Source organism: Haematobia irritans, chromosome 3, assembly GCF_050003625.1.
Source record: "Haematobia irritans isolate KBUSLIRL chromosome 3, ASM5000362v1, whole genome shotgun sequence".
Classification (NCBI taxonomy): Eukaryota; Metazoa; Arthropoda; class Insecta; order Diptera; family Muscidae; genus Haematobia; species Haematobia irritans.
In genome coordinates this window covers 31,559,707-31,574,233 of record NC_134399.1, presented here as the reverse complement: position 1 = coordinate 31,574,233, position 14,527 = coordinate 31,559,707, and the positions used below count along the sequence as shown (strand labels likewise).

At 30.9% G+C, this 14,527-nt stretch overlaps 1 pseudogene; it reads right to left on the bottom strand.

Moving 5' to 3' along the window:
* Positions 1–1,432: 1,432 nt before the first annotated feature.
* On the bottom strand, positions 1,433–2,701 carry LOC142229059 (retinol dehydrogenase 13 pseudogene; annotated as a pseudogene).
* Between the last annotated feature and the right edge of the window lie 11,826 nt (positions 2,702–14,527).

The following is a 14,527-nucleotide window of genomic DNA, read 5'->3' as shown; positions in this document are numbered from 1 at the left end:
TAGTGATTGACGAACTGCTACCGCCTAGTGAATGGCGGCTTGGTCGAATCGAAGAGACTCAACCCGGTTTAGATGGAAAAACTCGTGTTGTTCAAGTGCGTACTGCTATGGGTCTCATAAAACGGCCAGTTGTCAAGTTATGCTTACTACCGTACTTAAACGTAGCCGAATCAAATTAACATTAATTCAAAATCTCCAACAAATTGGAGAGTTATTTTCCATTTAACCGCACTTTACTTTTTATCCTTACAGATCAGCTAACTCCAACGAATCACGCAATCCAGAGATATATCGCTGCATGTTGTGTAAGCGGTTTCACAGTATACGAACCTGTCCAAAATTTTTGAGGATGAAGCCAATAGACAGATGCCGAACAGTGCGCCAACTTAAATATTGCGTAAATTGTTTAGCGAAGAGTCACACAGTTGCCAAATGCCACTCAAAAAATAAATGTCGTAAATGCCGTAATTACCACCATACCATGTTACATCCGAATGAGTACATGGTTTATGCTTCTGGCAACCGTCAACAGCCACCAAATTCTCATACGCCTCTAGCACAACACAAAAAACGGACGCAACAAACTAATGTAAAGACGGGTTCAAATCAACGGAAATTCAACAAAAAAGCTCCACAATCTAATACAAACTCTGTCCCTCAACCATCTATCAATCAGTATCTTTTATCAGACGCAATTCGCTCATTAGCTTCAGTTCTTTGTGCCACAAACCAAACTGATCATTCTTAAGTCCGGCGCCATGTCTAAACAAGACTGTTTAGACTTAATTTAACTATAACTTAATTGAATTTGAATTTAATAGTAAAGTAAATCATTCTGAATTTTGAAATTTGAATTGAATTGCATTGTAACGAAAAAAAATTATGGTTTAAGAATCACTTGAAATGTATGAGACTATTCGATTTGCACTAAAGATAGTAATATCGATAAATGTCAAAAGATAATTTCAACTAGTTCTAAAAATTAGTTAAATAGAAAATCGAAAGGTTTCCTGGCTGGTATGAAACATTCAATAAATCACTTTTTATTTTCCCGCAGCCACGAATAGAATTACTTGGTAAGATCATCCTCGAATAAAGGCTTAACTCAAATTTAACCCACTTGTGTTTCGTCTCATTTCTCTCTCTTGAATTATTTTGGATTGGGTTATGATTTCCCATATTGCTCGAGGAACCATTCCCAACCCAAATAACAATATTATCTCGCCTAGCAACTTCATCCATTGAACCTTCTGTGAAGTTTTTGGGATTCTGTCTTCTCTGCATACCCAATATCCACATACAGTCCACAAAAACCACAACCTCTGGAGTCGTATACTCATTAAGCGCTTTTGGTGTCAGTTGGTGCTTTGACATCCTCTCCTGAAACCCCAGTTGTTCAAATATTTTATTTCAAAAAAAATAATATATCATCGATGGTGGTTATTAAGGATAGTTTTTATTTATATATTTTTTATGGTTTTTTATGTATTTTTTTAAATAAATATTCTAATTAAAATATATAAAAAGTTCACTTTGCAGTCTCAAGATGCACCATTTTTACACTTTGTTGCCATAACCAATCGGCCAATTCATCATCTTTGGCCTTGGCCACTACTGTCTTCAAAGACATACGATCATAATAGCCACCAGTTGTATCTTTCAATTCAGGATCCAAAGCTAAAAATATTGATGTCTGGGCACCACCTTTAGGAGATCGCAAGCACAGCTTTCCCAAATTACTAAAGAAATCCAGAAATTTGTTATTACGAAATAATTCGGTTTGTACTGAGCCAGGATGTAGGCAATTCACGGTGACCCCAGTATTCTCCAATAGTTTAGCCAATTTATGAGTAAATAAAACATTGGCCAATTTACTTTGCGAGTAAGCCTTGAAATCATTATAATTCTTCTCACTATTCAAATCCTCCTTTTGGATATTTCCTATGGCATACATCCACGAAGAGACCACCACAATACGACTGGGCGCAGAGGCCTTTAAACGATCCAGCAATAGGTTGGTCAATAGGAAATGTCCTAAATGATTGACAGCAAATTGTTGTTCATAACCATCCTCGGTGAGTTTGTATGGTGTTGCCATAATGCCGGCATTATTGATGAGTATATCAAGGCGTTGTTCTTCCTCGAGGAATTTTCGGGCAAATTCTCTTACCGATTTCAAAGAACTTAGATCCAACGATCGATTAAAGACATTCTGATTACCCGAGAGATACATAATGTCGAGACGGGCTTCTTCACATTTTTTGAAATCTCGACAAGCCATGTATACGCGGGCTCCTCGCTTGGCCATTTCCAAGGCAGTTTCTTTACCAATGCCCGTATTGCAACCAGTAACAATTACCACTTTGTCATCAATACGATTACCTTTCAGATACCTGGGACCTTCTTTCCATTTCCACAGATAGAAAAGGGCCAAGATGAAAATTATGGCAAATCCTAATAAAATGGCAAGCAAAACAGATGCCGAACTTGCATGGGTCACATAATCGTAAATGGTTTGATCCAGAATCTCAGCAACTCCCATAATTATGAAAAATTCCAATTTCTGTTTTTTCTCTATAATTTCCTTATTTTTTTTTTGGTGCAAATTTTAAAATCTCTCTTGGATCTTCGCACACAATTCTTACTCAATACTAAACAAACTTTAGATCACACTGGATGCTTGATTGCAACTGAACGTCGATCACTTGTGCTGCTTATGCTGATGTTGCGGGCTATAACAATCAGCATATGTAGCAATGGATGTTTGCTGCTGCTGCTGCTGCTAATGGTAACTACTCAACCGGCCAGTCCTCTCATGAAAAACAAGTTGAAGCCACCATAGCAGACCATACCATAGAAGTATACTAGCTAGCTGACTGACTACTATTGCTAGTAACTGGTGAATGAACTCCGTTGAGGAGTTCCATGTGTGCACTTCACTATGTTTGGATCATTTCGCTGATGTTGTTTTTGGAAAATCTCATTTCATCATAGTCATGACTTTACTCCATTGTTTGGTAGAATTAAATTGCGTACTAGCTCACAGTGGGAGATATTTTTGGAAAAAGATGAGAGAGCAAGTATTCATTTTCATCACTTTAAAAATCACTTTAACTCGTTAAAGTAAAGACATTTTTTAGGAAGCGATCTAGCATTGAGTCTAGACCGGTGCTGGGCTCGACAGTGGTGTTGCGATGCTAACTGGTTACGATGATGAAATGATGCGATGCTGATGATGTCGGACTTACTGTGTTCGTGTACGGGGGTAGCGATGGTGTCGGGCCGACTTGTGCTCGTGAAACGGGGATGGCGATGGTGTCGGTCCAGCCGGTGCACGTGAACCGGGGATGCGATAATGTCGTGACGGTTCGGTTTCTATAAAAAGAATTGGGTAAGGAGAGGGTTCGGCTATACTTGCACGTGAGTGATGCGAATAAATCGCTTAAGCGAACGAACCACGTAAGCATCCGAACTGCGTAAGTGGACGAACCGAGTTACATGGGTGCTAGTATAGCCTAGGGAGGAAGAGGGGATGGGAGGAGGTGGTGGGGATTGGTGGGGAGTGGTGGTTTCGATTCACGTTATGCACAGTCGGAATTCGAACGCATTCGCATTAAGATGAATCCGGTTCTGATACCGGAAGTTCGATTGCGGTCGGTGCCACTTGCTTTACTACTCATCAAGCTTCGTGTGATTCATCGTCCCGTCAAACTTGCATTCTTAACTCGGTAGTGACCACAATCAAATGGGAATTCTCCACATATAAGTTATTAAGGTTAAGTGGTGGAAGTAACTTCCCTTCAACATCACTCGTACCTTACCAAAGTAATGATAGCAATGCCTATACATACAGTGACGCAGATATCCCGAATATTCTGAATTTCTTAATATGTGTAAATTTTACCACAAGTGCGTCCATCGTCAACTTCGTATGGCACTATCGGCTTGAAACTTGGCAAACACATCAAAATATTGCTCTAAGACCCCATAAAGTATATATATTCTGGGTCGTGGTGAAACTCTGAGTCGATCTCAGTATGCCCGTCCGTCCGTCTATTGAAATCACGCTAACTTACGAACGAAACAAGCTATCGACTTGAAACTTGGCATACGTTGTTGTTATTGATGTAGGTGGGATGGTATTGCAAATGGGCCATATCGGACCCCCATACACTGAAAAAACAGTGAACCCACCAGGAAAGATAACTTTCGATTAATTTTAGAAAATTTGGAACTTTTTTAGAAAATTTTAACTAAACGGTATTACAAGCGCTGGCATCACTCCGATATGGCAAAAATAAGTAAATATTTTTCGACAAATTCAAGAAAATTTATTAGACATAACTAAATTTTTTCAGTAGTTAAAGAAAATTTTGTAGTTTTAAGAGAAATCTTGGAGTTCAAAATTGCAAGAATGTCTTTAGTGACATACGAAGTTCACGATGGACACATTTTTGGTAAAATTTACAAATTTAAAGAAATAATGAACTATTTTGTAAGAAATACGAAATTAGGAAATCTTTATGCTTTATTTGTGTATAACTTTTTCCCGTTTTTTAGTTCATTTAACTAACATACGCAAAAAATTATTTGACTAAAATAAACTTTTTCCAAACATAATGATTCTATGAACTAATATAAAGTTAATATGGCTTTAGTGAAATAGAGAGTTCACTTTTTTTTTGAGTGTATAAACCGACCCCCAGATTTGGCTTGCAGAGGAGCAAAATTCATCCGATCCGGTTGAAATTTGGTATGTGGTGTTAGTATATGGTCTATAACAACCGTGCGAAAATTGGGCCATATCGGTCCATAATTATATATAGCCCCCATATATACCGATTCCCAGATTTGACCTCCGGAGCAGCGTTGCCAATTTAGCTTTTTTCCCGCTAGATTTGGCTTTTTTTGAAGACGTTTAGCGGGAAAAATATGCATTTAGCTTTTAGCTTTTTTTCTGGCTTTTTTCATGACCCTTTTAGCTATTTTTGGCTTTTTTATTTTCGACATGTTTCTATTGAAATATGGATAAATCGGCGTTTTTATCTAAGCCTTGCTGCAAGTATAAGGGTTTCCACATATTTCAAAGCTCAGTTGAAACATTAATAATGAGTCCAGCCATTATGCGGGCATTTTTGTAGGAAATACACCTTGTTGTAAAGTTTTTTCATTACATACATAAAAGTTATCGTAAACTTTAAATCTACTATTACCATACAAATTTGTTAGATAAACTGTCAGTACATTATTGGGAATATTATCATTTGACTCGTTTATCCTTTTTATGTTATTATAATATTCTAAAGTTATTACGATATTACTAAATTAAAATAGTAGATGTGAATAGCTTTGTGCACTGAAAAAATATTGTCGTCTCCTTAAAATACGAACGCGAATTTTGGTTATAATAGCATTTGTGAATTTCTTTTATATAAACTGTTTTCCTTGTCCAAAAGACGATAAAGTCGTTTTGTCCTTATAATTAAGTGATTCAACTTAAAAATGGATATGTTTTCATGAAAGAAGGAAGAATTAATGAAATAGTCTTTAAATGTGAGGAGTTTTTGCATCTTAACCACAAACCAAAATAGCGTTCAAAAATAGAAGATGTTTTTCAACACTTTATTTTAAAAACGTATATATACAATAATTTCTACTTGAAGTCGAGTCTGAATTTGGAAATTTAAGTTGGCGTTAGCACGTTTTTAAAGCACTTTGATAGCTCATGAAGAAAAGGAAAATGTTTTTACTGGGAAATGTAAACTATAGGTATTTTCTACAATTTAAATAAAAGTAATGTATTTCGAATTTTTCACAATTTCAAAACCAAACTAAAATTTTATTTAAAAAAATGACAAATCATTTTTTTACCAAATCCAAAGCATGCTTAGATCATTTAATATTTTAAAATAACAAGTAAATAAAATAGAGGTGTTGGGAAGGTAGCTCCCACCAAACGAAGGACTCCCAGTAAAAAATTTGTGATAGTAATCAAAATGTATCGAATACGCAAGCAGAGCTAATATGCCTTAGTTATTGTTACAGTCTCACAGAGGTGGAATTAAAATGAAAATAATATGCATTGTAAGTGAAATAAAGCCTTTAAGTTTGTTAAATTTCAATCAAAAATGTGACTTTTGATACAAAACAATTTAGCTTTTTTTCTAGCTATTTTTTAGCATTTTTTAGCTTTTTTAGCTATTTTTTTGAGCAAATCTAGCGGTTTTTGGTGAAACAATTCTGGCAACGCTTATTTTCAATACCATCCGAACTACATTAATAACAACTACTTGTGCCTAGTTTCAAGTCGATAGCTTGTTTCGTTCGGAAGTTAGCGTGATTTCAACAGACGGACGGACATGCTCAGATCGACTCAGAATTTCAATTTAATATACCCCCCATCCTATGATGGAGGGTATAAAAAGCGTTTTTGTTCATTGTATATTTTCCTTTGATTCGTAATAGTAAAATAGTATAATTATTTTTATACCCACCACCATAGAAAGGTGACGGGGGTATCATAAGTTTGTCATTCCGGTTGTAACACATCGAAATATCGATTTCCGACTATATAAGGTATATATATATATATATATATATATATATATATATATATATATATATATATATATATATATATATATATATATATATATATATATATATATATATATATATATATATATATATATATATATATATATATATATATATATATATATATATATATATATATATATATATATATATATATATATATATATATATATATATATATATATATATATATATATATATATATATATATATATATATATATATATATATATATATATATATATATATATCAATCGCATTGTCTGAGGACATTTTTTTCATGTATCGCATCATATGGGGACATTTGCATTGTTCAGGGACAGTCCCCAAACTATCTACATACCCACCGCATTGTTTCGGGACAGTGATAGTTCAGGGTCATTTTTGAAAAATTTGTAATTCTATTACCCTTTTACAATTCCGATATGTATTTGTGGTTGTATGGACTCTTTTCCAAAATATCATTTGAATTCAATACAATAATTCAATTTTAATAATCCTTTCCGCATGCGAGCGTTGCCACTTTTCCTGAAATTCTAACGCCGTTGTTTATACAGTACATGTTTATTATACAGTACCAGCATATTATACAGTACCAAAACATTATACTGTATCGAAACTACCATAAACATCGCAATATAATGTCACAAAAAAAGGAGTGTTACAAGATTCCGTTTTTGTAAAATATCAAACTAAAAATTTAATCAATTTCATTAATATTTACCATTTTATGAAACTAAATAGATACAAAGTCAAATGTGCAATTGCATCCTGTAATATATTATTATTCCATGCACTCTACAGCAGCATGAAAAATAGTCATTATTTTTTAATTTATTTAGGTCAATTTTTTATACACATGATGTGAGTTTTGGGTCGTTATCCTCTCCAAAACTCCAACGTGACGACATTTCCCAACCTACGAGGATGGTTTTGAACATCTATTCATTAATTCGATTTAGTGGACCCATTAGCCGAAAATAATAACCAGACCGGGATGTGGGTTGTTTTCCTCCATTTTGTCGTGCCAAAGTAAGGAAATTTTTCGAAAAATGGCCACATTTTTTAAAAAATTTAAAACAAAAGACGCATATTGGGAATAAATGGTGTATTTTAAAGAGAAATTGTTAAATAAAAATTTTGTTCAAAAAGCTTAGTTTACGAGATATCGATCGTTGAGAATTCAAATATTTTACCTTTTTTTTCGAAAAATGAATGCATTTTTCATAAAAGTTAAGATACAACGTGCATATCGTGTATATAAAGTGTATTCTAAAGAGAAAATGTTAAATAAAAAGTATGCCCAAAATGTTTTGTTTTCGAGATATCGATCGTTGAAAATTCAAATTTAAAACGAAACATGCATATTGGGAATAACTAGTGCATTCTAAAAAGAAAATATTAAGTAAAAATTTTGCTAAAAATGCTTAGTTTTCGAGATATCGATCTTCGAAAATTTAAATATTTTAGCACTTAAGAAAAATGGCAGCATTTTTTCCAAAATTTTATGGTGCATTCTAAAGGGAAAATATTAAAGGTCGGTATGCACCTCTAGCGAAAAATTTCATTCCCATAAGAAATGCATTGCTATTTATGCTAACGAAATTTTCGGTAGCGTAAGCTGGTACGCACCTCTAATGAAAATAACAGGGTTGTCAAAAGCATATTTTGGCAGCAAACATTTAATTTATTACAATCATTGTATGCGTAAAAGTTTTAAAAGGTCTGTAAATAATAAACAATTTATTTGAGGAATATTTGGAACATATATTCACAATTTTTAAAAGCGATTAGCTGGTTTAAAATTTATGTACACATCCCTGTTTTTTTGTTGAAGACTTAAATAAATTTTTGCTACCGAAAATTTCGCCAGAGGTGCATACCGGCCTTAAGGAAAAAATTTGCTAAAAATGCTTAGTTTTCGACATATCGATCGTTGAAAATTCAAATATTTTACCACTTTTTCGAAAAATGGTTGCATTTTTTCCAAAACTTGAGACAAAAAATGCATATTGAGTATATATGGTGCATTCTAAAGAGAAAATATTAAGTAAACATTTTGCTAAAAATGCTTAGTTTTTGAGATATCGATCGTTGAAATTTCAAATATTTTACCACTTTTTCGAAAAATGGTTGATTTTTTAAAAAAATTTGAGACAAAACATGCATATTGGGTATAACTGGTGCATTCTAAAGAGAAAATATTAAGCAAAAATTTTGATAAAAATGCTTAATTCTCGAGATATCGACTGTTGAAAATTCAAATATTTTACCACTTTTTCGAAAAATGGTTGCATTTTTTACAAAATTTAAGACGAAACATGCATATTGGGTATAACTGGTGCATTCTAAAGAGAAAATATTAAGTAAAAATTTTGTTAAAAATGCTTAGTTTTCGAGATAACAATCGCTGAAAATTTAAATATTTTAGCACTTTCGAAGAATGGTTGCACTTTTTTACAAAACTTGAGACAAAACATGCATATTGGATATAAATGGTACATTCTAAAGAGAAAATATTAAGTAAAAATTTTGCTAAAAATGCTTAGTTTTCGAGATATTGATCGTTGAAAATTCAAATAATTTACCACTTTTTCGAAAAATGGTTGCATTTTTTAAAAAATTTGAGACAAAACATGCATATTGGGTATAACTGGTGCATTCTAAAGAGAAAATATTAAGTAAAAATTTTGCCAAAAAGGCTTAGTTTTTGAGATATCGATCGTTGAAATTTCAAATATTTTAGCACTTTCGAAGAATGGTTGAACTTTTTATAAAACTTGAGACAAAACATGTATATTGGGTATAACTGGTGCATTCTAAAGAGAAAATATTAAGTAAAAATTTTGCCAAAAATGTTTAGTTTTCGAGATATCGATCGTTGAAAATTCAACTATTTTTCCACTTTTTCGAAAAATGGTTGCATTTTTTACAAAATTTAAGACGAAACATGCATACTTGGAATAACTAGTGCATTCTAAAGAGAAAATATTAAATAAAAATTTTGCTAAAAGTGTTTAGCTTTCGAGATATCGATCGTTGAAAATTTAAATATTTTAGCTCTTACGAAACTTGAAACAAAACTTGGGACAAAACATGCATATTGGTTATATATGGTGCATTCTAAAGAGAAAATATTAAGTAAAAATGATGCTAAAAATGCTTAGTTTTCGAGATATCGATCGTTGAAAATTCAAATATTTTACCACTTTCTCGAGAAATGGTTGCATTTTTACAAAATTTAAGACAAAACATGCATACTTGGAATAACTGGTGCATTCTAAAGAGAAAATATTAAGTAAAAATTTTGCTAAAAATGCTTAGTTTTCGAGGTATCGATCGTTGAAAATTCAAATATTTTACCACTTTTTCGAAAAATGGTTGCATCTTTTAAAAAAAATTGAGACAAAACGTGCATATTGGGTATAACTGGTGCATTCTAAAGAGAAAATATTAAGTAAAAATTTTGCCAAAAATGTTTAGTTTTCGAGATATCGATCGTTGAAAATTCAAATATTTTACCGCTTTTTCGAAAAATTGTGGCATTTTTACAGAATTTAAGAAGAAACATATATATTTGGAATAACGGGTGCATTCTAAAAAGAAAATATTAAGTAAAAATTTTGCTAAAAATGCTTAGTTTTTAAGATATCGATCGTTGAAAATTCAAATATTTCACCACTTTTTCGAAAAATGGTTGCATTTTTTAAAAAATTTGAGACAAAACATGCATATTGGGTATAACTGATGCATTCTAAAGAGATAATATTAAGTAAAAATTTTGCTAAAAATGCTTAGTTTTTGAGATATCGATCGTTGAAAATTCAATTATTTTACCGCCTTTTCGAAAAATGGTTGCATTTTTTACAAAACTTGAGACAAAACATACATACTGGGTATATATGGTGCATTCTAAATAGAAAATATTAAGTAGAAATTTTGCTAAAAATGCTTAGTTTTCGAGATATCGATCGCTGAAATTTTAAATATTTTAGCACTTGCGAAGAATGGTTGCACTTTTTTTACTGGAGACTAAAGATGCATATTGGGTATAAATGGTGCATTCTAAACAGAAAATATTAAGTAAAAATTTTGCAAAAAATGCTCAGTTTTCGAGATATTGATCGTTGAAAATTTAAATATTTTACCGCTTTTTCGAAAAATGGCTGCATTTTTTCAAAACTTGAAACAAAACTTGAGACAAAATATGTATATTGGGTATATATGGTGCATTATAAAGAGAAAAATTTAAGTAAAAATTTTGCTAAAAATGCTTAGTTTTCGAGATATCTATCGTTGAAAATTCAAATATTTTAGCACTTTCGAAGAATGTTTGCACTTTGTTACAAAACTTGAGACAAAGCATACATATTGGGTATATATGGTGCATTCTAAAGAGAAAATATTAAGTAAAAATTTTACCAAAAATGTTTAGTTTTTGAGATATCGATCGTTCAAAATTCAAATATTTTACCGCTTTTTCGAAAAATGGTTGCATTTTTTTCAAAACTTGAGACAAAACATGCATATTGGGTATACATGGTGCATTCTAAAGAGAAAATATTAAGTAAAAATGTTGCTAAAAATGCTTAGTTTTCGAGATATCGATCGTTGAAAATTCAAATATTTTACCACTTTTTCGAAAAATGGTTGCATTTTTTAAAAAATTTGAGACAAAAGATGCATATTGGGTATAACTGGTGCATTCTAAAGAGAAAATATTAAGCAAAAATTTTGCTAAAAATGCTTAATTCTCGAGATATCGACTGTTGAAAATTCAAATATTTTACCACTTTTTCGAAAAATGGTTGCATTTTTTATAAAATTTAAGCCAAACATGCATATTGGGAATAACTGGTGCATTCTAAAGAGAAAATATTCAGTAAAAATTTTGGTAAAAGTGCTTTATTCTCGAGATATCGATTGTTGAAAATTCACATATTTTACCACTTTTTCGAAAAATGGTTGCATTTTTTCCAAAATTTAAGACGGCACATGCATATTGGGAATAACTGGTGTATTCTAAAGAGAAAATATTAAGTAAACATTTTTCTAAAAATGCTTAGTTTTCGAGATATCAATCGTTGAAAATTTAAATATTTTAACACTTGAGAAAAATGGCTGCATTTTTTCAAAGACTTGAGACAAAAAATGAATATTGAGTATATATGGTGCATCCTAACGAGAAAATATTAAGTAAAAATGTTGTTAAAAATGCTTAGTTTTCAAGATATCGATCGCTGAAAATTTAAATATTTTAGCACTTTTGAAGAATGGTTGCACTTTTTTACAAAACTTGAGACAAATCATGCATATTGGGTATAAATGGTGCATTCTAAAAAGAAAATACTAAGTAAAGATTTTGCCAAAAATGTTTAGTTTTCGAGATATCGATCGTTGAAAATTCAACTATTTTACCGTTTTTTTTTTTTCGAAAAATTGTTGCATTTTTTTTTACAAAATTTAAGGCGAAACATGCATATTGGGAATAAGTGGTGCATTCTTAAGAGATAATATTAAGTAAAAATTTTCCTAAAAATGCTTAATTCTCGAGATATCGATTGTTGAAAATTCAAATATTTTACCACTTCTGCGAAAAATGGTTGCATTTTTTACAAAATGTAAGCCAAACATGCATATTGGGAATAACTGGTGCATTCTAAAGAGAAAATATTAAGTAAAAATTTTGGTAAAAGTGCTTTATTCTCGAGATATCGATTGTTGAAAATTCACATATTTTACCACTTTTTCGAAAAATGGTTGCACTTTTTCCAAAATTTAAGACGACACATTCATATTGGGAATAACTGGTGTATTCTAAAGAGAAAATATTAAGTAAACATTTTGCTAAAAATGTTTAGTTTTCGAGATATCGATCGTTGAAAGTTTAAATATTTTAACACTTAAGAAAAATGGCAGCATTTTTTCCAAAACTTGAAACAAAACTTGAGACAAAACATGCATATTGGGTATATATGGTGCATTCTAAAGAGAAAATATTAAGTAAAAATTTTGCCAAAAATGTTTAGTTTTCGAGATATCGATCGTTGAAAATTCAAATATTTTACCGCTTTTTCGAAAAATTGTGGCATTTTTACAGAATTTAAGAAGAAACATATATATTTGGAATAACGGGTGCATTCTAAAGAGAAAAAATTAAGTAACAATATTGCTAAAAATGCTTAGTTTTCGAGATATCTATCGTTGAAAATTCAAATATTTTAGCACTTTCGTAGAATGTTTGCACTTTGTTACAAAACTTGAGACAAAGCATACATATTGGGTATATATGGTGCATTATAAAGAGAAAATATTAAGAAAAAATTTTGCTAAAAATGCTTATTTTACGAGATATCGATCGCTGAAAATTTAAATATTTTAGCACTTGCGAAGAATGGTTGCACTTTTTTACAAAACTTGAGACAAAAGATGCATATTAGGTATAAATGGTGCATTCTAAAGAGAAAATATTAAGTAAAAATTTTGCTAAAAATGCTTAGTTTTTGAGATATCGGTCATTGAAATTGCAAATATTTTACCACTTTTTAGAAAAATGTTTGCATTTTTTAAAAAATTTGAGACAAAACATGCATATTGGGTATAACTGGTGCATTCTAAAGAGAAAATATTAAGCAAAAATTTTGCTAAAAAATGCTTGATTCTCGAGATATCGACTGTTGAAAATTCAAATATTTTACCACTTTTTCGAAAAATGGTTGCATTTTTTACAAAATTTAAGCCAAACATGCATATTGGGAATAACTGGTGCATTCTAAAGAGAAAATATTAAGTAAAAATTTTGGTAAAAGTGCTTTATTCTCGAGATATCGATTGTTGAAAATTCACATATTTTACCACTTTTTCGAAAAATGGTTGCTTTTTTTCCAAAATTTAAGACGACACATTCATATTGGGAATAACTGGTGTATTCTAAAGAGAAAATATTAAGTAAACATTTTGCTAAAAATGTTTAGTTTTCGAGATATCGATCGTTGAAAGTTTAAATATTTTAACACTTAAGAAAAATGGCAGCATTTTTTCCAAAACTTGAAACAAAACTTGAGACAAAACATGCATATTGGGTATATATGGTGCATTCTAAAGAGAAAAATTTAAGTAACAATATTGCTAAAAATGCTTAGTTTTCGAGATATCTATCGTTGAAAATTCAAATATTTTAGCACTTTCGAAGAATGTTTGCACTTTGTTACAAAACTTGAGACAAAGCATACATATTGGGTATATATGGTGCATTATAAAGAGAAAATATTAAGAAAAAATTTTGCTAAAAATGCTTAGTTTACGAGATATCGATCGCTGAAAATTTAAATATTTTAGCACTTGCGAAGAATGGTTGCACTTTTTTACAAAACTTGAGACAAAAGATGCATATTGGGTATAAATGGTGCATTCTAAACAGAAAATATTAAGTAAAAATTTTGTTAAAAATGCTTAGTTTTCGAGATATTGATCGTTGAAAATTTAAATAGCTTAGCACTTAAGAATAATGGCTGCATTTTTTCAAAACTTGAAACAAAACTTGAGACAAAATATGTATATTGGGTATATATGGTGCATTATAAAGAGAAAAAATTAAGTAAAAATATTGCTAAAAATGCTTAGTTTTCGAGATATCTATCGTTGAAAATTCAAATATTTTACCACTTTCGAAGAATGGCTGCATTTTTTTTACAAAACTTGAGACAAAACATGCATATTGGGTATATATGGTGTTTTTTAAAGTGAAAATGTTAAGTAAAAATTTTGCTAAAAATGCTTAGTTTTCGAAATATCGGTTGTTGAAAATTCAAATATTTTACCACTTTTTCGAAAAATAGTTGCATTTTTTACAAAATTTAAGACAAAACATGCATATTGGGTATAACTGGTGCATTCTAAAGAGAAAATATTAAGTACAAATTTTGCTAAA